The sequence below is a fragment of the Vicugna pacos genome, chromosome 28 (genome assembly GCF_048564905.1).
Source record: "Vicugna pacos chromosome 28, VicPac4, whole genome shotgun sequence".
Taxonomy (NCBI): domain Eukaryota; kingdom Metazoa; phylum Chordata; class Mammalia; order Artiodactyla; family Camelidae; genus Vicugna; species Vicugna pacos.
In genome coordinates, this window is record NC_133014.1 from 14865511 (window position 1) to 14893295 (window position 27785).

General features: G+C 41.5%; 1 long non-coding RNA gene across 1 annotated transcript; it reads left to right on the forward strand.

Annotated features, from left to right (window-relative positions):
• On the forward strand, positions 1 to 27785 carry LOC140690039 (uncharacterized). Its single transcript, XR_012065232.1, has 5 exons — positions 1 to 163; positions 493 to 837; positions 2959 to 3068; positions 8215 to 8380; positions 26840 to 27785. It is a non-coding gene; the product is annotated as an uncharacterized lncRNA (long non-coding RNA).

Below are 27785 nucleotides of genomic sequence, written 5' to 3' on the forward strand. Positions count from 1 at the left end.
GTGTCTTTTTCATTGTTACATATTAAACTGGCCGTAGGCATTTACTACTCAATTGTGTAAAACTAATTGGAAACAACACGTGAGGCGTCACGGACTGAGAGTCAGGAAATCAGATTTCCAGGCTGTGCCCTTAACAGCTACAAGCGTATACTTCAATCATTTGGTAAGTTTATCTGGGATATAAACATACTTACTCTGAAGTTAGCAAAGGAAATTACAACGTTAGATGGAGAGGAGTCGAGGGAGAAAGCGGAGTAGACGTCAGGGTGTCCAAAATACTGTTTGCTGTTTTCGTGAAAAGGAAAATTTAAGATCTTTATAACTGCTGGGTTTGTTTTTCTTTTTTAACTGGGGGAAGCGACATGAATACCTTTTCATCCCCTCACTCATCAGTTTCAAAACGTTTCCCTAACTCCCATTGTTAACGGACAAGGTCCGCATGCTCTTGCCCTGAAGGAAGCCTTGATGATACTGTTCTAATCCATTTTTCAGGCCTCTCCCTCTCATCTCTTCGGTGCGTCCTGCTCTGTGCAGACTGACTTAGTGTTGCTCAGGTGATCACTTGATCCTCCTGCCTCCTGATATGTTGCTGATGCGTTGGGAATGGAGAAGTCTTTGTGCTCATTTCCATGCCCTGAAATACCACACATTCCTCAGGACCCAGCTGAAGTTGCTCTCTGGATTGCAGGGGTCCTCTCGGTGGCACTTTTCGGGAATGTATTTCTCCCTTTTCTAAACTGCTCGATAGTGACAGGGAGTGTATGTGCAAGGTAATCAAGTGAACTTCAATGAAGGGGGAAGAAAACTTCTACTATATTTAGTATCTAGCAAACCCAGGTACGTCTAATGGACAGATTAATTACAGTAGCATAAGGATGCAATTTATAAACTAATACACATTTATGAGTATGGGTTACTTTTTTAAATTAATTGTAGGGAGTATGATTAACATACTTGTCCCTAAGATTTATTTTAAACCAAGATTTATCTTATTAAAAGGTAGTAATGTTAGAACCTACTTCATAGTGTTAATGTGAAGAGTAAGTAAATGATGTAATGTAAATTTTAGAAATATGGAAAATGACTAAAATAGTGTCTGTCCCACAGTGCGTTCCCTGAGTCCTAATTATCTTTAGCTATGCCATTTAAAAAATAAATCAAGTCTCTTTTAATAGAAAATTGTCCACCTGCACTTCAGTAATTAATTTTTATAGCCAAACATTTACTCCCTAAGCAAAAACTAGATGTCAAGTAAATAATGAGAAAAAGTAAAACAAAATAAAACATTGGCCTGACCTCCCCATACACATACTTGCACTCATTTCTTATTCTCCTTTCTATTTATTTTCTTTATTATTTATAAGATCACAAGATTTTGTGTGCTTATTTTCACGACGGTAGCTCCAGGCTTATAATACAGCCTAGCACATTAAAAAGAACTAAATAAATGTGTGTTTAATCTGTGAGATGAACAAGAGCCACAAAATACTAATTTTCATATAAATTTAATAACTTTGCTACCAAGTGCAGGTCTAAGCCTCAGAGTAAAAACTTATATTCTGGAATGTGTGGGACCGTACATCATGCTTTACTTCTCCTTTTTCACCCTAAAAGTATAATTTCATTTGTCAACTTATTTCCCATTTCTGTTGCATCATGCTTACATGCAGACAACCAACCGAGAATTAACAAATATTTGGATTGAATCTGCCCTGTGGAAGAAAGACCATAGTAAAACCCTCCCTAGAAGAAACAGGAAAAAAATTGAGAGAACCAAAGATCAATTTTTAGAGTTACGATTTTTTTTGGCAGAAAAATTAGAAAAATATAAGAGTATCCTTAAAACAAAAATGCAATGCTATGAAGAAGGCACAGAAAAAATAAGAATTTCTTGGAAATGTAAATAAAATTTTCAGTATAGTCACAATTATAGACGTAGAAGCCTAAGTAGTAAATTTGGGAATATTTCCCAAAATGTACCACAGATATCAAGAAGACAAAAATATAGAGGTTAATAAAAAAGTACATTAATTCAGGAGGCCCGAAATTGGATTTATGGGAGTCTCAAAAAAGAAATAATAGAGAAAACAATGAGGAAAAATTTGCCAGAGAAACAATATGAGATTATTTTCCAAAGCAGAATGGAAATATCCATCTAAAAATTGAAAAATCTTACCAAGTTCCAAGCATGGCAAATGATAAAAGACCCATATGTCACATTTAGATAACGTGTTGAAAATTTTCCCCATACTGAGGAAAACAAAGGACATTTTATAAAACAAAGACAGAGGTCAGATATTTGACTGTCTGCTTTTGTTGCTAGGACACAAGGGGGAAACTCCCGTAAAATTTTGAGAAGAAAGTTTTTTTAAATCTGGAAGTGGGTGAGCAAAGTCAGATGATCAGTGTGAAAGCAACAAGGTGATATTTACTGATAAGCAAAGTGTCAGAAAGTTTACTGAACAGACAAATTTGCTTAAAAAGTCATAGGAAGGAGAATGTAAATCAAGAAAAGTGATAATAAATGATCCAGGAAAGAAAGATTCAGACGCAAGGATAAGTGAGGGCCCAGGATGCCCTCCGCACAGCTGGACTCGAGAGCAGCACATCAGACACGGGGAGGGGAGCGTCGGGAGGGGCGTCTTGGGAAATAAAAGTTATTAAATAAGCTGGAGGGTATGGTTGAGAATTTTAGGAAGAAATTTAGGTTATGATTAAGACACAAGGCAAAAAAGAAAAAGGAATCGATAAATATGCTAGGAAAAAATACAAAATACACACAAAAAATGATAGAGATGTTGAGTGTTCTACTTGACTACAGTGAACAGTATGAGCAGGTTTTAAAACATGTAAATACTAATTATTGATTTTCTTTTCTTTCTTCCCTCTTTGTGGTTTATTTTTTTAACTTCTTCTTTCTTTTCTTAACACCTTCATTGTGGTATAATTCCTGTGCAGTAAACTACACAGATTTCAGAAGTACCATTTGATGAATTCTGATAGGTGCAGACACCTGTGAAACCACCACCATGATCAAGATCGCTGACATCTCCATCACTCCCCAAGAGGTGCAGATTCTTGTCTTAAAATCAAACTACAGACAAAATCTAAGATAGTCAGTCGTGATTACAGAACAGAATGTAAATACAATTGACCTTGAAATATGAAAATAAATACACACTTTTACAGAAGTCAGGAAGTTTACAGGGAGGCAGGGGGAGAGGTCATAAGAAAGATAACGCCACATTTGGTCTCTTCACCTAAAAAGTGAGGATTCAAAGAGTACCATCTATGGATGAACGAACCAGATGGAGAGTTGTAAGAGCGTTACTGAAGGTCACGTAATACCGTTAACTGCGTTCATCTACTGAAACTCAGCAAATCCTGAGGTTAATAGCCCATGGCGAGTTCCTGTGGATCAGAAGGTCCTTAATGTTCAGGGCCCTTCTTTCTTCCTGCTCTGCCCTTTTTAGGACTTGGTTACCATCCTTGGGACCACTTCCTGGCCAGTCATGGGGCAGCAACTGACTAGCAGTCATTTGCACAGGAAGATGGAGAAGGAAATAAGGGCAAAACGGATGCCTGCCTTCCAGTCACATCACCCTCATTTAAGAGACTGCTCGAAGGGGCCTCTGACAACTTTGGCTCATGTTTCATTATCCTCCACCAAACTAAAAATTCATTTTTTTTTTGTCTCGGTACTTTACCACAGCAGTTTAATTTTGTGTCTTTTTTTTTTTTTTCAATTTTAGGGAAGGGGGAAAAATGGTTGTTGGTATGACATGTCGACTGAAATGAATGCGCAGCCTAAAAGCTGAGAATTATGTTTTATTTGGCGGGAGGACTCCAGCCGGGATGACGGCCTCTCAGGTCTCTCTGAGGGGCTGCTCCTGAGAGGTGGGGGGGAGCTGGGATACATAGGGGCTTTACAAGGAGGACCAGGTAGTTGGAACAATAAAAGATTGCTTGTTACCTAAAGAAAACCAGGCATCTCGAGTGAAAGAATTTAGCGCTTTTCTATGTATGGGAGGGAGCAAGCATTTGGGCTCATCGAATTCATTCCTTTGACAAGCACCGAGCTGTCTAGGGCCAGTGTCCTGCCCTTTCCTGTTCTGAGTCCCCTCAGGGGGCGCCATGGTGAGTGGCTGCAGAGGCCAGGCTGCGGGCTGGTCCTCACTGGGGGGTGGGGCAGCCGCTGATGGCCTGATGGCTTCAGCATTTTGTTTGCTGATGTGGTTTGCAGTATTTTTCGTTCACAGACACTAGTCATAGAAGCAACATAGTGATAACCAATTTAGTAAGTAAAAATAGGATTTGAATAATATTGGGCAAGATGACTAAATTCTCAGTCATCATTCGTTGTAGGAAGTCAACAGCTTGCAAGCCCAAGGGCCAGTTTATATTAAACAAGTCCATTGTTTAATGATGATGTTTTACTGCAGGAATTAAATGTGTGAATACCTTCACCATCTTCAAAACCATCACTCTAGAGTTACTGCATTATTTTTCATTAGAAATGAATATGAAACTTTTAGTTTTTGTCAGCTATAGAGTGGTGCATTTTTGTTTAAAAAAAAACTAGGACTGATTTTTCTTTCTTTATTTTTTAGTAATTAAAATAGGTAAAATAGCTCGAAAGTTATCTATTCCTTGAAAATCTGACATGAAATTTAGCCAAGTATGTTTCTTTACGGAAGGTGTTTCTTTGAAAATTTTCTCACGAGCCTTTTTTTTTTTTTTTGGAGTGTCAGGACGCATTCATCTCTGCCTAGTCAACTTTGAGCAGCAGCCTTAAAATTAAGTGCAACTTATTCTTCATCTTCTCTGTACCTACCTTCTCTTCAGTCTTCCGTAACTGACTTGGAGGGAAGGTGGGAAAAAACAGCCTGTTTGCATCATTGGCCCCCTTGCCTCTGCACTTAGATTCAGTGGAAATTGACCCCACTCTGGAGAACGGCTTTCTGCTCTGGCCTGATCCCACACCTGCCTCCGATACCCCAGATGAAGGTCTTTATGAGGACCTTTGAAATCAGTCCCATTGACTTCCAGGAGGTTGTTCGGGAACAGTGGTCTAAGTGTAGTGCCCCTCACTCGGCAGGTGGAAACTGAGGGTCCCCTGTGTGCCAAGCTGCCAGTGAGCCGAGCTCAACGGCCCCGCCCTGCCCACGCGGAGGTCAGAGGTGCCTTCAACACTTGTATTACATTTTATTGTGTCTGCTAGGTAATATTTTTCAGAGCATATGGCGTGAGACTGTGATCATTTTTTGTATAGTGCAGGTGATTTATTTGTTTGATTACCCATTTATTACCCATTTCTGTGAGTTTCGGGGTCAGTTAATGCAAAGGTGCTCCTTCCTGAAGTCTCTGCTCATCTTAATCCTGAACCTCGTCTTGCCTTGACCCCCAGGGAGTATGTCATATACCTACGAGGTGATGTGGCCACTCTTCCTGCTTCCCTGGTTTGAAAGTCCTTCTGGAACTTTGTTTATTATATTTTTCATGAATTGTTTGGTTTCTGTTTGGCCCAATTTCATTTTTCCTGTCCAAATTCCTCAGACAGCCTTCATGTATGAGGTTTGTGTGTCACTGATGACTTGGGTGTGATCAGGGCGGGTCAGACGGCTATTGTGGATTTCCTGTAAGGCAACGCCCCCGAGTTTACAGAGCTCTGGGCACAGAAGCCTCCACGTTGACTTTGTATTTTGCTCCACGCACGAATCTCTGGAATAAACTGTGACGTGGATAATTAGTCAATAAAAATTCCAGACACTGTATGGCTTAGAGTGGCTTTGTGGAGGCTTCTGGAAGGTGAATTCAAAACAAGAAAAATGTATGTCTCACCATTTATTCCATGTATCCTGTTTGCTCTGAAGTGTGGTGTGGCACTGTGATGGTTTCCTCTGATCATTCCATATGATGATACTCGCATTATATGCTGAAATATTAAATACATTGTGTTTTACTTCTTACCCTGTATAGTATCAAATAGGCCGTGTTTGGTATTCTTGTAATTTCCAGTAGCTTTTGAACCAAAGATCTATTGATTTAACAGGTATGCATGGCTGGATGTGGAAAAATATCTCATTATGTTTTGATTTTTGCATTCCATGTACAGAAGTGGTCCCCGTGACTTTCAGAGAGGTGATGTGGTTTTTATGTACGTTAAGAGAGTGAAGGTGGCTGTGGCAGGGTTGTTTTCAGGGGAGACTGTGATTTAAGCTGTCTGCGGTTACCCAGGCCTGGGATGCGCACAGTCTAGCTGCCTTTGAATGCCTGCCACCAGGACGCTCCACTGCAGATCAAAATCAGAGGGTCTGAATTTTTAAATCAACTTGCTAAGTATGTAGCCTAATGAACTCTGTTGTTGTTTCACGCCTGTAAATTTTTTACTGCTCTTTCACTGTGACCACATTCTGCTCTTTCTTGATTTATTAATTTCTATCCACCCTGATTTCTTTAACCAAATCACTTTAATTGACTACCAGGCCACTAGGGGGAAAACATGGACTTGCCTTCCAAAAATTCTCTTTCCTGGTGTTGATTTAATTATGCTGGTATGATGGTTAGGACAATATATATTTAATTGGCATATATATTTAAATTTGACTGTATGTTTTATTTATTTGAAGGAACACTACCATTATAGCATCTTGCTAAGTGTATCTGTGCAGATTTCAAAATGCGTTTTTGAACTTCATCATATTTATACAATATGAGTGTTTTGAATTTCCCCATAGGTTTTGGTATTTTTTTTTCTATCTGTTTAGTCTTGTTATGCAATAAATTGATATTAAAAGGCAAAAGAAAAGAGAAAGAGCTTGTCTGGAAGAGGAAAACCAAATATACCCTGCCAGTATATATTAGGTTCTGTGCTTCTACCGGAAAGGTCCCTTCCCCATGCCCCATTCTCCAGTAACCTTTCTGGTTTCCATTTATCATTTCCTTAAAGTACATTTTCCCTTGCCCCTTGCTCTCCTGCTGGAATTTTGATTATGCAGATGACATTTCTGTTTCCTCTCATAGCCAATTAGCCAACAGAAAAGTGAGGCCGAAGAAACAGACACTTAGCTGGCTCTTAAATGATGCAGATAAATTCTGGACGGTACCGCATCCCACTGTTCTATCAATTCGGGAGTCATTCATTGAGTTGTTACTCCACGTCTGACTCTGGGCTGAGTACACAGAAGGAAAACTTCTCTAAAATAGTTTGTGCTGTCCTTAATGAAAGCGTGACGTACCTGCAGAGCATGCTTGAAGAACAACGCAAAACTGTTTAACAAATTGCCGGTATTCTGGTAGAGACTCCTGTGAAAGAGAGCTGTGAATGTGGAAATAGCGGGGGAAGCTGAGACCTAGCAAATCATCAAATGCTAATGTTTTCTCCACTGAGAAAATCAAGTCCAATGATAATATTTTATTACACCTGAATTATTATGAAGAATGAGCAGCATAACAATTTCAGATGTGCTAAAGTGTGGAAAAGTGTGCCTGTTAGAGTTACGAAATGGTGTGTTAATATTTGTGTCATAACATTTGCAAATATATATATTTTTTGGTGTATAAATGAGTCAATTTAGCTCATGGTCTTAAATTTCAGGTGGCATATTAACAGGTCTAAAACACCCTACTTTGAAGTCTTTTCACCTCTCTCCTTCCCACATGTGATCTACGCAGTCATGATGGCTCAGCCTTCAAATATATCCCCGTGTTATCACACTTCCCAGCTCCTAACACTAGACTGAACTCTCCCCATCATCACCGGGCTGCAGAAATGGTACTTTCATTATTCTCAGGTTGCAAACTTGCTAACCCAAACTCCATCAACCTGGATACAGCCAAAGGGAGCCTCCAAAACCTAAAATAATGCTGCTTCCCTACCCAAAAGCCTGCAAGGTTTCTCAGTGTGTTCATTATTAACCCCCAGCTGTTTAGCACAACCCATTGTATAGGAGCAGTACGACATACAGTTAGAGATACACTTAGATACACAGTTAGAGACACACTTAGATACACACTTAGAGACACACTCAGATATACAGTTAGAGATACACTTAGATACACAGAGACACACTTAGATACACAGTTAGATACACACTCAGATATACAGTACAATGTACGCTTAGAGTCACATTAATTTTATGAACAGCGTGAAATACCTGCTTCCCTGATTTCGTCTGATACCTCACTCCCTTCTCCTCCTCACTTGTTCCGCAGCCACATTGAGGTGGATCATCCCGACCTCTCGGGGCGCTGACATCCTTGCAGTCTCACCACCGCCGCTCCCCCTGCCTACAGAGGGCTCTCGCCGGGGCCGTGGGATGGTTTAGAACATGGACGGTGAAGTCTGACGTCCTGGCTCAAAGCCCAGCGTCAACACCTGGTAGGTGCATGGCCGTGGGGGAGTCGTCACCTAATCCCTGACACTCTCAGTCCGTCTAAAAACGAGGATAATGTTTGCACCTACTTCTGAGAGCTGTGATGAGGATTAAATGATTGTATCCGTGTACGGTGCTTGGAAAGTAGAAACCGTGGCCATCTAGGATTTGCCATGGCTGTTATGTTCATTCTCAGAGCGCTTCTTAAGCATCACCTCGATAAATTATTCTCTGGGTACTTTTTTTATGAAATAGACACCCCCTCCCTTCTTCCATTTCCTTAACTTGCTTTATTTTTTCCTCATAGCATTACAAGTACCAAAACTTAAAATATTTCCTTCTTGTTTACTGGTTAATATCTGTTTTACCCTCCGTAAGTTACATGAACACCAGAACTTTGCCCTGCTTGTTCACGACTTTATTCCTACTCAAGGGACCATTGTTACATAACAAGCACATGCTAAATATATGTGAAAAGAAAGAGAGAAATCAGAAGTTCTAAAATAACAGCTTTAAAAAAATGGTGATATTTTTGTTTCCTCCCCAATATTCCACAAAGCACTGGCCTTGTGAGGTGCACAAAGAAGTTAATGTTTCCTGGTCTGATCAAATCCCATTTCTCCAAAGGAGCAAGTGAGCCAGTGAGGAAGCCATTTGTTTGCATGATGTGACCTGAAACATCGTGAAAGTTCCGCCTCACCTGTGTTACCTCCAGTCTTGAAATGCTCACTGTTGGCCTGGGTCACTGTCTCTAAAGTGCCAACAGTACCCGTGTCTTAAGGCAGGTGTTGCTCATGGGCAGGGCCCAAGGATGCTCTTAGGAAGCCAGAATCTTTGGAGATGGGACTCCAAGTACCTTAAGCATAATACTTGAAATGATTAAAGAAAATATAAAATATTGTATAAGTGTAGGCTTCAAAGAAATACTTGGATTCCTCTGGACCTTTAAAATTTATCAAAAAAAATTCAAACTAAAGCCATTTGGTGATGGTACCTCAAACAGTTGAATGCTTAAGCACCTCTCACAGTGCATAATAATGTCAAAGCTGTACCTGACTGCTTCGATAAGAATTTATGGTTTTAATCCAACTTCTTCACAAACAGAATTTTCCAGTATTCGTTAATTATAAAAGAAAAACAAAAAAGCTAACCACCGAGTATGGATTTTGCATTACGCATTCTGTTGGTATTCCCTTCCATCATTTGCTATGCTGGGCATGTTTCTCTGGACTCTCAGCTGTGTATTAGAACACGCAGAATATTTGGAATTGAATCTCTGGTTTGTCAGATGTAATTTGGAGTTTGCTGGTGGGGCGTCATTTCGAGAGTCTGATTAGAGAGGGTTCTGAAAAATAAAAACCAAGCTGCCGCTGAAGACGACGATAGGTGGCCAAGCCCATCGCCGTTGCTCGCAGAGCTCGCTGGTGTTTGAGCTGTTAATCCTGTTGTGGATTTTTATTTTTTGTTTTTGATACACTCTGAATTAAAATGATTTCCTCATCTTGTGATTACCTGTTTAGCTGGCATGAAATTTTCCCACGTTGAGGAAAATATTGATGTAACCTCAAAATGGGAAAGTCTGACTTCTTTTTGGCTGGGTAGCCCCATCGTTGAGCTGGTGGAGCTGAGTTATCCAGTGACCACAAGGGCTCGCTGACCTGGCACGGTCGTGGGCTGGCTCTCTCGCCCTGCTCAGATAGACCCAGTATGTCTACTTGGTTATAAAAGCCATGAGGTGGGAGTACGAATGGGCTTCTGCACATTACTTCCCCTAAACCTGGTGGAGCAATTTAAAGCAGTGATCAGTGGTTGTGGGATGAGCTAAGAGACAGCGTGTCACAGAGTCTCCTTATTTAGGGTTCGTGGTTCTAAGTTAGGTGTGTCAGAGAGTGGACACGAACATGCCAGCTGTCCAGGGCTTGTAAGACCTCAGAAGATTTGCACTCCCTCCTGTCACCTGAAAGAACTGAATTACCCACTCCTCTTTCATGCTTTGCTCTAGGAGAAAGCGTCTAACAGGAGGTATGTCCTTGTCTGGAAGTAATAAATGACCGCCCCATGCACTTGGTTTATCTGTGTCCTGCTTTTCAGTAGAGTTCCCATGGAACCCAGTTTTTTCAAATTTCACTTTATTTTCAGTTGTCTTTTCTCTGTTGTCTGTCATAACCAGTTTTCTCACGTCTCTGTTCTATCTCCTCTACCTGTCTCTTCTGTACCCCCCCAGAAAGCGGACCCTTCCAGGTGATAGCTTTTCAGTACCTTCTGTTAGTAAGAATAAAAACCAAACCGCTGTCAGTGAGCGAACGCAGTGATATAGATGAGTTACGAAACAGTCTCTTACAAACAATCCCGAGGCCAATCTTGATCTTAATCATCATGCAGGGATGAATTTTCATTCATTTCAAAATTCTGCCATCCCCAGAAGTGTTCCGTCTCATGAGCAAGAAAAGAGAGGGTGGGCAAGGCTACATTCATAGCTTTTAAGCTAATGATGAATCAGAACTTATAAATATTAAGTCTGCCTGCATCCCGTTGACCAGCATTTAGTCAAATATCCCAAACTAAATATAGGGGAGGTCAAGGAACGATGGTCTTTTCCTGGGAAGTCATATTTCCAACTGCAGTTCTTTTGCTATCGAATAAGGATAGACCAGATCTCCCTGGCCAACCAGCAGTCTTCACCACATGTTTATTTACATAAAGGATGCTGTTCATATAAATGATTCCCTATTTTTTTAGATTCCACATGAGTGATATATGGTATTTTTCTTCTCTTTCTGGCTTACTTCACTTAGAATGATGATCTCTAAGTCCTTCCATGTTGCTGCAAATGGCATTATTTTATTCTTTTTTATGGCTGAGTAGTATTCCATTGTATAAATATACCACAGCTTCTTTATCCAGTCCTCTGTGGACATGATGGACATTTAGGTTGTTCCCATGTCTTGGCTGTTGTAAATGGTGCTGCTGTGAACACTGGGGTGCATGTGTCTTTTTGAATTACGGTTCCCTCTGGATATATGTCACAGGTTACTTTGGTGTTCTTCTTTTTTCTTTCAAATTCCTTTTAGCAACACTTAATACATATAAGCCAGGCCCCGTATTTACAGTTCAGGATACAAAGATGAATAACTGTTCCCTGACCTAATGGTGCATAATTGAAGAAAAGTTGGCAGCACAGTGCAGAAGAGCAGTGAAGGAGTCATGTACTAAATGCCACGTCTGCACACAAAAGAGACAGATGTGTTCCATCCGGTGAGAGAAAAATTCTTAAAGACTCGGACACAGATGGACCTGGGAGGTACAGATGAGCTGCAGTTCCGCAAGCAGAAGGGAAGAAGGAGTCGGATAAGATGGACAGGGTAACAGGTACAAGGAGTTGGGAGAGCAAGTTGCAGTTTCTCATCAAGATGAAAAAAATTGTGCAGATTGCTGGTTCCACTTCCCAGAGTCAACTCCAGTGAAACTAAAGGATGAAAATAGAAGCTTAGATTTGAGAAACTATAGAGGGTTTTTTTTTTTTTTTTAAGGCTGTTGGCTCTCCTGACTTAGTATGTGTTCGGGAGGTGAGATGAAGAGGGATGGTTACAGCTGAGACCTGGCGGAAAGGGTAGAAGGGAGTTTAGAGGACAGCTTTCAAGTTCAGGTCTTACAACTCCTCCTTCCAAGAGGACAGGGTACCCCCATCCACCGTTGACCTGAGAGCTAACAGCTGTAAGTAAAACAGACTTGTAGCCACAGGCCAATCTCTGTCTGATATCCACACAGAAGGCACAAGCGACGGCTTGCGTGATTCGCAACTTCTCTGTGCCCCAGATCACCCCAGCGCCATAAATCTGAGGTGCGAGGTGCAGCAGCCCACAGCCCCTGCTTCAGGCATGACTTCCCCTGTTTGCTCTTCATTGCTTACTTTGCTGAGAAATCAAAGCAGATGTAGACGCTTTCTCACGTCAAGGCTTTAAGTGGGGCTGGAGGTGTGCCAGGTGTTTGTGCTAAAATTGGCCCCCTCTGACTGTCTCCCCCTCTTCCTCCCCCCCCACTTCGTCCCTTAGTTTTTGTGCAGGTTTTTCTCTGGGCTGCCGGTACTGAGCCACTCTTAGAACTAAACCCAAGGAAGGGAAGATACTTCGCAAGTGGCGGCCACTGTTTCCTCTTCTTGTTTGCTGTCGTTGGAAAAGCGCCATCCTGCCAGAAAAGGAGGGATCTGGTGGAGGCCGAAAGGCAGCACTGCTGTCCTTAAGCAGCTTTGGGAGTTTAGATTTGCAGCTATTAAGTAACATACATAAAAGAGATAAACAGTAAGTTTCTACTGTGCAGCACAGGGAACTATATTCAGTATCTTGTAGTGACCTATGGTGAAAAAGAACATGAAAACAAGTCTGTGTGTGTTCCTGTGTGACTAAAGCACCGTGCTGTCCACAGACACTGACACAACCCTGTAAACTGAGTATAGTTCAATAACATAAAATAAAAAAAGATAAAATAAAATAAAATAAAAAAAGATAAAATAAAATAAAAAAAGATAAAATAAAATAAAATAAAAAAAGATAAAATAAAATAAAATAAAATAAGATAAAATAAAATAAAATAAAATAAGATAAAATAAAATAAAATAAAATAAAAGAAGCCTCTCCAAGCCAAGTTGCTTTCATGGGAATTTCTCCACATCAAGAACTGCCTTTGTTACACGCGTTGTGCTTTTTTTTTTAAACAAGGAAATCCCTTAACTGGAAAGTTTCTCAGCCTTCAGTTCCATTCAGTTCAGCAATTATTGAACTTTTTCTATCGTATGTCAAATACCATGATAACTACTTAGAGACTGAAAACGTGGAAAGAGCACGGCTACGCCCTCTGAAGTGCTCTCTTCCAGGAGGGGACAGAGCGAGGCAAACAACTGTCATATACTCATAATTCAGTTAACTCTGCAATACAGAAAAGACACGGAGCCGCTGGGATATGCAGGCTTCTTTTTATTGAGACGATCTGGCAAGGATTTTAACAAAGATGGAAGGAAAGGAAGGTTGTGGTCAGCAGAGGAAGGGTGTGAGGTAAAGACCGTCCCAAGAAGAGTGCAAATTGTAAACAGAAACACCGAAGGTTGTAGGTGCGTATTTGAGGAACACAGAAGAGTCCAAGTGGCTGATTCATGGACGGAAATAAAAGGAAATGACTGTGGGCCACCTGGTGCCTGAGAGACCTTGTTTTCCACACTCCGCATCCTCTCCCCTTTATCCTTGCCCTGCGGCCTTGGGCTCTGGTGTTTAAATACGAGTTTCTTGCAGGACGCCTGTCCCAGTTTTGTTTTAGTCTGGCATCTCCTGTGAGCTGTGTAGCTCTCTTGTGAAGTGACCTTGGCTAAGTGATTCCTAGAATCTTCTCTTGTCTGAGGCTCAGTGGATTACGTAAGGCTCGTGGTGGATAGAGAAGAACAAGACAATGTGTTCTTTCCAGGATCAAAGCAGTTTTCTTGATGAAACTGTTGTTCAGCATTGTTTGCATAGAAAGCAGGACAGAGGTAGACCTGTAGCCTAAAATTAAGTTTCATCTATGCACAAACTATCATACTGAGCAGTCACCCATCCAATGAATGTTGAACCCCTTCTCTGTACCAGAATGTGTTTTTAGCAACAAATAGGATGGAAAAGAATAAGAGAGACAAGTGTGCCCACTGGGGACTTTACATTCCATGCATCTTAAAAAAATAACTGACTGATTATTGGATTTCAGCATGAGTTCACTAAGGTGTTATTTTTATGTAGCCTCTGTCTATAAACTCTCTAAAGCTTAGCATCCTGAATTATAAAAATGAATTTAATAAGACCTGCTTAAAATGTGAGGTTTTACTGAGTTTTATATTCACCAGAAACACAAAATATTTTTCGTGCTATAGAAAGTTATAATTAACACAAGAGTAAGTACTAGAGTAAGTTATAATTAATAGCAAGACTTTTTTTCCAGAATTTCTTATCCTGACCAGTCATGGAAATGCCATGGAAAGTATATTTTAAATTCAGAAAGGTAATTATTTTAAATAAAGGGGGAAAAAATGAAGTCCTGTGAGGTAGAATCTCATGCAGGTATCTAATACAGCACAGAGTGAGTTCTGAATTATTAATGCGAGGAGAATCCAAGTCGCATTTCACATGGTTCAGTCCTCAGCCTTAAGGCGAAGGCAGAGGGGATAAAGATATTTAAGGGAAAAACAAGGAGGATAAATTTAGTATACTTGGAGCCTAGTTAAATATGATGACTTGAGGAAGGAAGAAAATTTCAGGATGGTCATGAGCCACTGAGCCGACAGTGGCATCACTGACCTGGGGAGAGAATAAAGGAAGAAAAAGCACGTTGGGTTCAACAGAACGATTTCAACTCAAGCTACTTTGAGTGTTAGATGCTCTATGAATATCTATTGTCAAAAATGTCCTGAGTAGTTTGACAGGGTTCGCATTAAATCTGTAGATTTCCTTGGGCAGCATGGCCATTTTAACGATATTGATTCTTCCAATCCAAGAGCGTGGGATATCTTTCCATTTCTTTAAGTCATCTTTGATTTTCTTAATCGTTGTTTTGTAGTTCTCTGTGTATAAGTCTTTCGCCTCCTAACGTTTGTTCTAGTTCTGTGAAAAGTGTTCGGTATTTGTAATGACCTTTAATGAAAAAATATATGAAAACGAATCTGTGTGTGTAGATCCATGCCTGGGACAAGGTGCTGTACACCAGAAACTGACACACTGTAACTGACTGTACTTCAGTTTTTTTTAAATCTATTGTTACATGACAAACGGTCCTAAATCGTAGCCGCTTAAAACAGCAAGTGTTTGTTAATTCACACATTCTGTGTCAGCATCCGGAATCTGGAGCATCAGGAGTCTAGAAGTGGCTTTGGAGGATGGTTTTGGCTCAGTCTCTCACGAGGTTGCAGTGCAGATCTGGGCAGGTCTGTGTTCACATCGGTTAGGAGCAGTCCCACGCTAATTCACGTGGCTATTGGCAGAAGCCGTCAGTCCCTCATGAAGACCCCTGACACATTTTTCTCTAGAGCAAATCATCCGAGAAAGAGAGAATTCAAGAGACAACACCCTGTCTTTTCTATAACCTCCTCTCAGAAATGACCTGATACGCTGTTGATCACAAAGGCCAATCCCAACGTGATGTTCAAGCACACTGCACTAGAGTATTTCCAAATGTGGGGATTGCCTTAGAAGCTGCCTACCAGGATTTAATTAAGAATATAACCAGAAGACTTATAAATGAACAGGTGAAGCGCTGACGAAAGAAGGGCAGTGTTAGAGATGGAGATTTGGGTGTTTTTAGCATTTGGTGGCGATCGAAGCTCTGGGAGTAAATGGGAAGTCCAAGTCCGAGACACTAGACCAGCCACACTCACGGGTTCATGCAAGTCCCACTGCCCACCCCGAGTGCGCTGGGTGGGTGGGGCTGGGTGGCAGCCCGTAGATGCCCAAAATCTTTACTGTAATTTTAAAAAGACACTTCCGGAAACTCTGTGTGACCTTATCCCACTGACATATGCTATTGCCTTTTGAGAATCACTACTACATTCACTGATTCATTCATTCAACATTCATTGAGAACTTAATATGTATACATCATGCATTGAAAAAAAATTGTGTGTAAGAAAGACTTAATACTTGTCATTATGAAAGAGAAAATCATAAATAAAATTCCTCAGATGAAGAGCATTTGGATAAAAGTAGAGAAAGTAATCCCGGAAAACAAAAAAAGTGGATTCCATAAATCGAATGAATAGAGAATTTTATGAAGAAAGAAATAGGTAACAGAATTTAAGATAAAAATTAAATAACAGATAACAAATAAGAAACAAGTAAGAAATAAAGAATTAGCAAAAATAGGTAACAAATTAATGTGACAAATATCTTAAATGTCTGTTTATAATGGAGATTGTAAAGGACAACTGTTTGTAAAATTCTCAGCAGTTGGTCATTGCATACTTGTAAGTCTGTTTGTCATTAGTTCATTTTCCAAGATACATCATCTTAGATAAAGCCAGACTCGGGTAGAACTTTTCAGCGAGGAGTCAAGTTTTTGTGCCCATCTTTTCCTGTTAACAGTAAACCTGCTGATTTTTTAAATCCCATCTACTCCTTTAGAACAAAATGCTATTACGTTTGACCCCTGGGAAAAAATAACCTGAATACGATGGCTCTACTGGAGAATATTGTTCCAAGAAATAACATTCTCTCAGTTTAACCAGATGCGTTCGGTAGTGATGTATTATTTAGATTCATTATTTTCTTCCACGTGTTATGTTCACCTGTCAGCAAGTCTTGCCAGCTTTACCTTCACACTCAGATACTTACCACTTCTCAGCATCACCACCAGATGCACCCTGGCTTAAAAGCCTCCCTCAGCTCTCACCTGAATTAGTAACAAAAGTTTCTGACTCCCCCCTCCCCTGCTCCCTTCGAACCCCAGACAGTGTTCATTATTCTCCGAAGCACAGCCAGAGGGAGCCTTGTGAAATGTTTTCAGTTAATTCATGGCTCTTCTTTTCCCCAAGGCTAGCCCCTATTTTTAGGGCTAGGTCTAATTTAAATTTGTTCTTACTCTGAGGTTTTGATTGTCTTTACAGTGTGAATGAAAAATATTGCCAACCGTCTCAGTAAACAAAGGATGCTGTGGCCAGGAAGTCATCAGCCATTACCTTAGCATCCCGGACAGTGAGCGGAGGGAACTCAGGATGCAGACAGGCAGGCAGCCCGGCCTCTGCCGCCACCCCCAGCGGTGCCCCCTGCAGGAACTCAGGGTGTGGAAGCACAGGACGCTGGCCCCAGACAGCTAGGTGCACATCAAAGGAGGGAGTTCAGTGAGCGCAGACCTTTGCATCGTCCCACACACAGAAGAGCACCAAATTCCTTAACTGAGCTATGTGGTTTTCTTTAATGAACAATAATCTTTTGATGTTCTGCCTACCTGGTCTTTGTTGCAAAAACTCCTGTATACCCTGGCTTCTACCTCCCTGCGAGCGATCTGAGAGGCTGTGTCCCGGGTTCAAATCCTCAGAAAGCCCACTGGGTAAGGCATAACTCTCAGTTCACAGGCTGCGCATTTTATTTCGGTTGACAACAGTAACCGTATGCTTTAGCTCCAGAGAAGGAGATTATGCTCTCTGTGTACATAAGTGGCATGTTGACTCACCCTTCAAAGAAGTGAACTAAATTTTACTTCCAGCAAATAGAGGGACTTCCGATTTATACAAATAAGCTGTATCAGATGCATAAAACACAAGATATTGACCTCAATTCATCATCAATACATTTTAACGTAAAAAACACAGCACCATGCTAATTTTACTTCTTAATTTCAAGTTATAGTTTCTTCCTGTCATTAGCCACGTTCATTCACATTGATGACGTTTTGATTTAATTCAGGCAGTCTTTAAAACTTTAAATAAGAACCGATTTTTAAGTCTCTTACTAATATTTTTTTCAGGATTCAGTGCTATCAATGAGCCAGAGGCAGTAGCAATTACCGCGGCTAATACCCAAAATAAAACATTTTCTTTAATCTCTCCCAATTAAATAATAGTGATAATTTGATTGCTTTTCCCACTAAGAATAACAGTAATATTTTCCAGTGTCTTTAGGTCAGTATCAGCAACTTCCACTCTCAGGTTTTTGTAAAGCAGATTTTGTGAAGTTACCCTGGTCCTCAAGTCTTGCAAGTGATCATGGCAATGTCTTCATAACGGATACACTGACACTTTCATGTGAATGTTTATCACACCTTTTCCAGCATGACATCTGAGTAGGTTTGAACAAAAGGAAATTTATTTCAGACCTTTGGATCCCGGTTCAGAGGCAAGCCCACGCAGGAGTCCCGGGTCCCAGACGGCAGTGTGAGGCCAGCCCTAACTGCTCTCTCAGCCTGTGGACCAGGTGCCCTGCTCTGTTCCTCTCGCATCTCAGCTTTCTTTTCTGATATACTGACTACCCCTTCTCCACTGTGAGATCCGTGTCAGTGTATCTGTACAGAAATTCATCAAGATGTCCACGGAAGTTCAGCCATATTTTTTTTTTTTTGGTCAACCTACTTGTGAGCCCCACTGTCTACTCTTAGTCTTCTTGGCTCAGTCATACTGGACCTGTTCACTCTTTCTCAGATACATAGTGTATGTTTCCAAGTCCTAGCTGACAAGAGTTCTGCTTCCCCGAAATGCCTTCCCATGCCTCAAAAAAGTCTTCAGTCTTTTGTGTGTGTGAGTGTGTGTGTGTGTTTAAACCCAGTTTATTAATGTAAAATTCAGATGAAGCTACCTTAAATCATTCTTTGGAATGAAGGTGGCTGAATCAATAAACAAAATACAGAACAATTGAAATGAGAAAAGCAAATCATCTTTTCCCGTCATCTCGATGTCTGCTGAGGTGTTCACAGTGGCTGTTGATTTTAGCCTCTTATTTTTCCCCTTCTGAGTAGGTTTGTTTTTTACACAGTCGTTATGATATAGTGTAGATTTTATCTGTGTTTTCTTGTACCATTAGATTGGGTATTTTTCTGTGTTATCACCAGGACTTTGTAAACATGCTTTTATGATTTCATTTCCTCCACTGAGTGGCTAAACCAGGTTTATTGCCGTCTCCAAGCTCTAAGTGCGCTCCCGTATCCCTGTAAGTTAGCATCTTCCCATGAGGAGGCTGCCTCATGCTCCCTCAACGTCCTTGAAAGGGAAGTAGCTGTGCCAGATTCTCTGTGCCCTGTGGTTCCTTGGCTCTGGTCTTACTGTGAGGCAGGGCAGCGGGCAAGAGTCTGGGGGCAGCCTTCCTCTAAGATTAGGAAAACCGTGGGATTTTTTTTTCAATTTTTTTTCCCCTGAGATAATTTTAAATTTACAAACAAATTATCTGGGCCAGGTGAGATTTATCCCTCTCGTACAAGTATGACCGTTAGCAGTGCGCCTTTCACTCTCAAATGCGTCCCCATTTGGAAGGAAAATCGTGTGGTCCTCCCAAGCTAAGTTGTGTTACAGCAAGAAAGCCTGGAGAGCAAAGCTTCTCTGTCCTCCTGCCCTCTTGTCTTTCAGCAGCATCCCTGGTACCCAGACTCTTTTGAAATCCCAGTGGCATAGGAACTCCGTGGGTACAATTCACGCAGGTCTGTTTGAATGGAAGTAAAGCAAGGCAGAGAGGGGTGACAAACGGAGTGGCCAAGTGGAAGCTTTGGTCACACCTCATGTTTGTTTTCTTTGTTTCAGGAAAAAAAAAAAAAGAGTGTATCCATTTATTTGTTAACTTCTGTATTTGTTTTCCTGCTGTGCCCTCAGTAGAAGCGGCTCCTTGTCCCCAGCTGGTCTGTTACTCATCCCTGAAGTTTCCTCTGAGTTTCCTCTGCACTCCCACTTAAGAAATTGAGAAACTGAGTCAAGATCGAGATAACAGGGTGTTCCCCCAGATGCACTTTTTTACCTTACTTTGCTCCACTTTAAATCTGATCTCAAAATCCAGCTGCTGAATGTCATGTTGCTCCATGAAAGGAGGCGTACGGTTATCCACTCTGTACTACAGATGCCCGCATCTTTTCGTGGACTTGAGTTAGGATCTGAAATATTTTGATTTATGTCCTTTTAGCTAATTTAGATGCATGTGTTCATTCAAATGTAGACTCGGTATCAGCTACAGCTCCCTTCTCCCTCAGAAATACCCATGAACTTGGCCAAAACTCCATCTTCTCACCTTGTGTCAGTCCGGGTTGTTGCCCGTATTTTCTGTACATCCTGTGATTTGCACTCTCCTCCTCTTTACCATGTGCATCTTGCTTTTGTGCTTATTAGTTCAACTGATAATAAAAAACCTTATAATAAATTAAATATGATAATAATTTAAAAAAAAAACCTTAGGCACAGAACTCTGCCATTTTACTGTTACAATTTTCTTTTGGTTTTTTAACATTTTTTATTGATTTATAATCATATTACAATGTTGTGTCAAATTCCAGTGTAGAGCACAATTTTTCAATTATACATGAACATATATATATTCATTGCCACGGTCCTTTCTCTGTGAGCTGCCATAAAATCTTGTATATATTTCCCTGTGCTGTACAGTATGTTACAATTTTTTTAAAGACGTTTGAGAGGTGAGAACGTCACACAGCCCCTTTCCCTGTAACATATGTACCCCCATCCCGCTCCATGCTGGTTTATTCTATAGGACACAGCACTCTCTGAAATGGTCCTGTTCATCTGCTCAATTATTTTTCAGTATCTGCATCACTGTAAACTCTTGAGAGCAGCCTTACTCTGTTTTGTTTACTGCTGGAGACCCTGTGCCTAGCACATGGTGAATGTGCGGTAAATGGTAGCTGGCTGAGTAGCCAACGGATTAAGTGTAAGGATGAATTAATAACCGAGTAACAGTCCATGCATTTCAGCTCTGCTCTCTTCCCCATGGTCTTGCCATCACTTTTGAAAACTCATAGCTACACTTCTCCCTGCATCCCATCTGTGTCCCCATCCTCTCTCCCCTCACCTCTTCTTCCTTCTCCTCCTCTTCCTCATTCTTTTCCTCCTCCAAAGAAATAGCTTCTATATTCAGGTACCCTTAGAATATTACCTGCCACAGAAAGGCACTGATATTTTTTTCTCATTTTTTCCCCTTAAAAAAAGTCAAGGGTGCCTCTAAATAAAAGTAACACAATTTTCTCTGTCCCTCATGCTGCGGATATCCCTGAGCACCGGTTGTAAGGCATACGGAGCTGCCAGGAGGCACGCAGCAGGCACACTGCTGCCCATGTGGGGTCTCAACATGGTGGGAAAGAGAGACGTGAGTCTCATGATCAGTGGTGCATCTGCATCGTTATGCAGACGGAGATTCGTGCTCTGGAGAGAAGTGGCAAGGAGCCACGAAAGCGTATGACAGCGGAACCAGAGACAGTCCGCTGTGATTGAGTTAAAATGTCTGTACTACCCAGAGCAACCCGCAGGTCCAGCGTAATCCCCGTCAGATTTCAACGACATTTTTCACAGAACTAGAACGACTCTGTTGGCTTAGATCAAGTGTAGAAACAGGAAAACTCATTCTAAAATTCATACGAAACCACAGACAAGCCCGAAGAGGCAAGTCATGCGTTTTTACATACTTTAAAAATGTATAATTTTATTTTCTAATCATAGTCTCTAAAAAATAGCTAAGTTCTCCCATGAATGTGTATTTCTAGGGCAGCTCGTCGTTGGGCCCGCAGGTGACAGCGTTGGCCGCGCTGCCTTTCCTGCTCTGAGGCGGGGACTGGAGCCCTGTCTTCCTGGGGCTCCAGCCTGTCTGTCTTCTGACGGGGACCACACTGAGGTTTCCCTGTGTCTCGGGCCTTTGTCTGATGTGGGTGCAGGGTTACTCTGGTCTCAGAAAACTAGTTGGGAAGATTTTTCACTCAGTTGAACAGTTGGCGTAATAGAGGAATTCCCTCTTCCTAGAAATGTGCGGCACGTTATCAGTAGAGTCACCTGGGAATCGTTTTCTCCCTACGTGAACTCACGTTCTTTAGATGTTCGTGTGGTAACGATGGACGTTCTGGAAAACTCTCCCATGTGAATCACCAAGCACTGTTCTTTTGTTTGTTTGTTTTAATGTTCATCTCATCTGTGTATTCAAAAGAGGTTTGTTTTTTTAAGTTACATACTTTTCATGCTCTTTTTTCTTCTCTCTTCTAACTATACGTGAGCTTTATAATAACGGTCATTAGGGTTGTTCTCTTTTCTCTGCTCAAGGCCAGCAGCTTTTCTGTCTCGCCATTTAAAAATACATGTTCGCAGCTAGTTTTTTCTCTCTGTTCTATAAATGCTTTTTAAAATTAATGTCTGCCAGTGTCTATAGTTCCTTCTATTTCTTTTTGCATTTTTATTGCTTTTCTTTTTTCCCAGGGTTTTTAGTTGAACGATTGGGTCAATAACACTTAAAACAAAATTCTCTCAAAGAGAATGTTTTGTTATGTAGTATTTTCATTTTTTTTAGAAATCAAAAATTGATGTTTCATTTCCTAAATCTTACTTTCATACACTGAATAAAATGGCCTGAAGTAACATATACACACTAACGCGCGCGCACGCACACACACACACAGGAAACCCAAAGGGCTTTGTCTTCTTGGGTCGTTCTTACATCCTTGCTCTTTGTTTCTTACTGAATTGTCTTCTCAGTAAGGGCCACTCTCCCTCAGCCGGAGCCGCTTCTCTGCTCCAGAATCCACTGTATTACATTAAAGACCGTATTCACAGAGACACTTCTCATTCACATGTTAAATAGTAATTTAGCGCCTGTTTGTCTATAAACGTGTGTGTCTATATGTGGGCCCTAAGCATTTTAAACAGGCTTTGATAAATATTATATGAAATTGAAAGATTTCATATTATTTATATATATTATATATATGTGTGTGAGTGTGTAATGCTCCACATTCTTTATCTTGTATACATATATATCCATATATATGATATAAAATATACATACACACACACACACACACACACATTAAGAGCCTATACTGGGTCAAAGAAACACAGGCATCCAAATGTTGAAAATAAGTCTGGGAGGATATGATTAATTGGATAAAATCAAGAGAAAGAGAGACGGAGACACAGCGTAAACTTGATCACAAAACCCCAAGATACTGGAATTATTTTTAAATTAGCTCCAGTTAATTGGATATTTTAAACATTGAAAAGCAAAATGAGAGCGCTTGCTAACCCCATGAGGCTGAAAAGCCGGGAAGAAAAATATCTTCCAAAAAGACTTAGACAAAATTATACATGAAAAAGTTTCAATAAGTTTTCATCTGAAAGCACTTTATCTCTCCTTTGCTGTTTGACCAGACAGCTTCCTAAAACACGTGACTCCTTTACAGCGCTAGGTATTTATGTCAAAGATTGTAAGGGTCTGTTTTCATTGAACCCTTTCCCAGAAGCTTAGGATTATCAAATGAGCATCAAATAACTTCGATCATTGCAAAATTAATCATTCACTAGGTAATAATCTGATTAATTGGAAATTAATTTGCTCATTGGTTGGTTATTTCAAAAACGGCTGTGGACGTAAGGGAACAGACCTGAGGTAATGGAAGCGTGCAGTGTGCTGGTCGGAAGACGGGCTTTGGGGTCGGACTGCATTTAACCCTGGCTGTACAGCTTACACGCTGTGATGGTCATCAAGATTGAGGATAGTTCTTAACTTCTCTGAGCTCAGTTTCCTCATCTTTAAAATTGGGTGATAAGACTGCCTTTCATATATTTATTGCTTAGCACAGTCATATTACGTGCCCAGTAACATTACCATCCCTGGAAGCTGGCCTTTTTGACTGAAGCTTTTTACATCCCTCTAGCTCGCTTTCTCTGTTGGCTAAATACCAAGTTGAAAGGAAGAAGATCCCGGTTGTGGTCTCTATTTAATTGGATTCTGGAACATAAAATTCACAGACACACTCACAAAGTTGTTCTCACGACAGTGTTGTTTTAACCTTCCTTCACCTACATTCTGCACTAAACATATACGGAGGGTAATCAGTAAACGTATTCTATTATACATCACTGTGCATAGATAGTTATTATGGCAAAACAATTGGGGAAGGAGGGTGGCCAGTGTTGTAATGCACAGCGTGGTAGGCAGAACGTGCATGCTGGCTGTGATGAAATGCAGGTGACCTGGGACGTCTGGGTCACAGGACCATCTCAGTCCTTCCATACGTACGTAATTACTTTGCTTCCAGAACCTGCTGGACTCCTAAGAGAGAAACCCGAATTATAAAAAGAATTAGCCAACATAATCAACACGGTTGGTTGAATTAGATCTGGGACCTGGTGAGCTATGCTCTGCTCCTGGTATCAATTCCAATGTTCTTCTCTTTCTGACTCACTTTGCTCCTTCTAGCTTTTTATTTCGACTCTACACTTCAGTCCCAAATGATGTTATACATCTGGTCAACACCTGCAAGTATGCCTTAGGATACAGGCTCACATCCTCCTCGTGAGCTGCACGGAAGGCCCCTGCTAAGCTCCTTTTGTCCACCCCTCCTTGGTCTCTCTGCTCTGGCCTCTTACCGCTCCTCCCTTTGCTCGTCTGTCCACACTGGCCTCCGTGCTGAGTCCTGAATATATTCTCCCAATGCAAAGAATTATTGTTGCTATTTTTTAAAATCTGTAACATTTTTGATCCAAATCTCCACGTGGCTCAATCACAGTTACAGAGATGATTTTATCCTATCGTATCAAATAATGCCCCTCCCCAAAGTATGCACATTTTAGCTCCCAGAATCCGTGTGTGTTACCAAACATGACAAAGGAGACTTTGCAGAGTCATCAGGCTAAAGGTTTATAATGGAGAGAGTGTTCTGGGTTATCCAGGAGAGCCCAGTGTAAAGCTACGGGCACTTAGAAGAGAAAGGCCAGTGGGATGAACTGGAGGAAAAGCAACGTGATGGTAAAGCAGGAGGAGAAAATACCATGAGATACGGAGCGAGTGCAGATGAGCGCGGAGGGCTGCTGCTCGCTGGGGCGGTTAGTGGGATGAATCGTCGCCCAGAGCCCCCAGAGAGAGCAGCTGCCGGCACCCATTTTAGAATTTCTGTCCTCCAAACGGAGATAGAATAAAAGTACAAAGTTGTGTCAGTTTGTTACAGCAGCAGGAGCATGGGAACGCAGTGGGTTCTCCCGGGTGGACCCGTCTGTTCCTGGCTGGACTTGCTGCCGCTCACGTCCTGGCGTCGGCTTCTGCCCAGGCTGCCCTGGCAGTTTAGTCCTGAACTGTTCAGCTCTTCCTGTCCACCAGTTCTGCCTTGCAGAGTCTGGCGAGAACTCCCTCAATTGTTTTTTCTCCCCTGAACTTTGACAGAACTAAAAATATAAAGGATAAACAAGGAACAAGAATATTTGGACCAAGCACGAACCACATGCCAGGTATCGGGGTAGAGAAAAAAATGTGGTCCGTCTGCAGGGGTCCCATGATCAGAGGGGTGGTGTACAAGTTGAATCAAAATTCTCATCAATTATAATCAGTGAGTAAAGATAATTTGTTTACCTTTTGCTAAAATACTGAGTTTAGGATGCAGATGTTTAACCTGGGTCATTTGTCATTTCTTCAGAAAATGTTTATAAATGTCCCACTATGTAGCAGTCATTGTAAGCGCTGGAAATGTAGATGTGAGCTCAGCCTGCACCGACAGTGCCCTTATGTACGGAACTGAGTGGCCTAGGGGACTAGCAGAGGCTTGTGAAGACAGGAAGACCGACGTTCACAGTTGGTTCAGAGGATGTAACAAAAGAACGTGCATGCTGGCTGTGCTGAAATGCAGGTGACCTGGGACGTCTGGGTCACAGGAGCGTGTCGGGAAGGGTCAGGACATAAAGAAGATCAGTGGAGGCCTCAGAGTGACAGTGTTCCAAAAGGTGTAGAATTTTTTATGAAGAAACATTGGGTTCATCAAATAATTTAAACAGAAGGGTAGTATGATCATGTGTGCTGTTGGGAAAGATAGTTCTGTAAAGAAATATGGTAGACGGGAAGAGGACAGGACCATAGCAAGGCTGCCTGATTTGAATTCTGTTACAACCCTAGAGATTGTAAGATCCTTTGAAAGTAGACATAGCGGTAAGAATAGAGAATAGAGTAGCTGAATGGCTGTGAAAAGTAAGGTTCCAGATCTCTGTCTCACACACACACACGTACGTTCAGAAATAAAGTCAATCAAGACATTGGACACAGACCTTTTATTTTGAAATACCCTGATTGAAACTAGGCAGGTGGTAACCTTAATTTAATTGATATTTTCTGTGTGTCCCGATAATGATTTTCTCCCTGGATCTCAGACCATATGCTAAGCTTAAATGCTTCTCTCGCTCGCTCGCTCTTTTTTTTTGCCCCCCGTGACCTTTTAAGATAACGTCTGTTTCTCCAGAGGAGATTCAATTTAAACCAAATCCAAATGTTTCAGCCTAAAAGAAACTTCTAGAAAGCACTGTTAAAATCATAATTTATGACAATGATGAATGTCTGCTTTGATTTCATATCTAGGAGATATTTATTGCCAATGAATGAGTAAGAAGCAAAGTTTTTAACCCACTCGTGTTTATTTTGCTCAGTGACAGCTTTGTGTCTGTGTGTGTTGATCATGGACAGACGGAATTATATCTGGACAAGCTTCCAAAACACGAATTTGTGCTGAAATATGCACAATGATCATACCCCATTCCAAGAGGGCCCTAAAAGATAACACAAAAGCCATCCTCTGGTAATTCCATCGTGCTGTGGCCTTTGGTTTAAAATCACAGTTGTGTGGCCTAGTACAAACTCAGTGTAGCTAACAAGCTGTGCACGAACTCCGTGGTGGTTCTAAACTCTTCCTGACGCACCAGGAAGAGATTTGCCTGAAAACCAGCATGAACGGTGCTCTGGCCCCCTCCATCCGGGCTACACTCATTCGGGTCCTTCTTGTCTTGTTTTTCCTAGAATAGACAGTAAGAGAAAAGGTTGAGGGAAATCCCACCAAGGAGAGAAGAAAAAGCCAGTCTCTGTCTCTCGTGTGGACCAGCACTCAGTCACCCCCAAGCCCCGCAAACTCCCCAGGTGGGAGAAAACCTTCACTCTTTCAGACTGCACCATGAGGAGCAAGCAACGTGTTCAAGCGTGGTGTTTGCAAAAGGAAAGCAGACCGTCAGAGAGACGCTGAACCCCGAATTGTGGGGCTCAGTCATGGTCACACCAGTGGCTTTGATTTAAAGGGTGCTGACCTGTGCTGGGCCCACACGCGGCACTTTGTAGACAGTGTCGCAAAGAATCGCACGATCGCCCTACACGTGCGTAGACCTGTGTTAACAAAGAGGAGAACGAAGCTCTCGCCTCCAGTGTCACGTGACCCAGTGGGGACTCGGAAGACTGAGATCTGAACTCGGATCGTCTGACTCCTTTGATCACTTCCTGTCCTTTGTGCCTGGCCCACCCTGGGTTTTAACCCAATAATGATCCTTCTCTTGATCCTAAGAAAGGCTCTGAGCTTTCTGAAGTAGTTCGGGTGTATCATTACTTCAAGTTACTGGCATAACAAAGGATTAACATACAGGCATGCAACCTGCATGGTTTGTCAGGTAGGTTCCCAAGAAGAGACAACGTTGAACTATGTTTGCTGGATGTGGGACGGAGTATGAAGGTGCTGGACATGGTGGGAGAACTATGTAATCATTAAATATTTATAATCTGGTTGACACTGGGCCCTGACTGCAGCCGGGCACTTGGAAAATAAATTTTTAATAAATAAAAATACCAGCACATGAATGAGGTCCTTTGCAGGGGAGGACCCAGTCCACAACCGTCGCCAAAAGTAAGCCAAGCCAAGAAAAAGTCAGAAATAAAAGCAAGTGGCAGGAACAGCGAGGAGGATGGGGAAGGCAAATGAGCA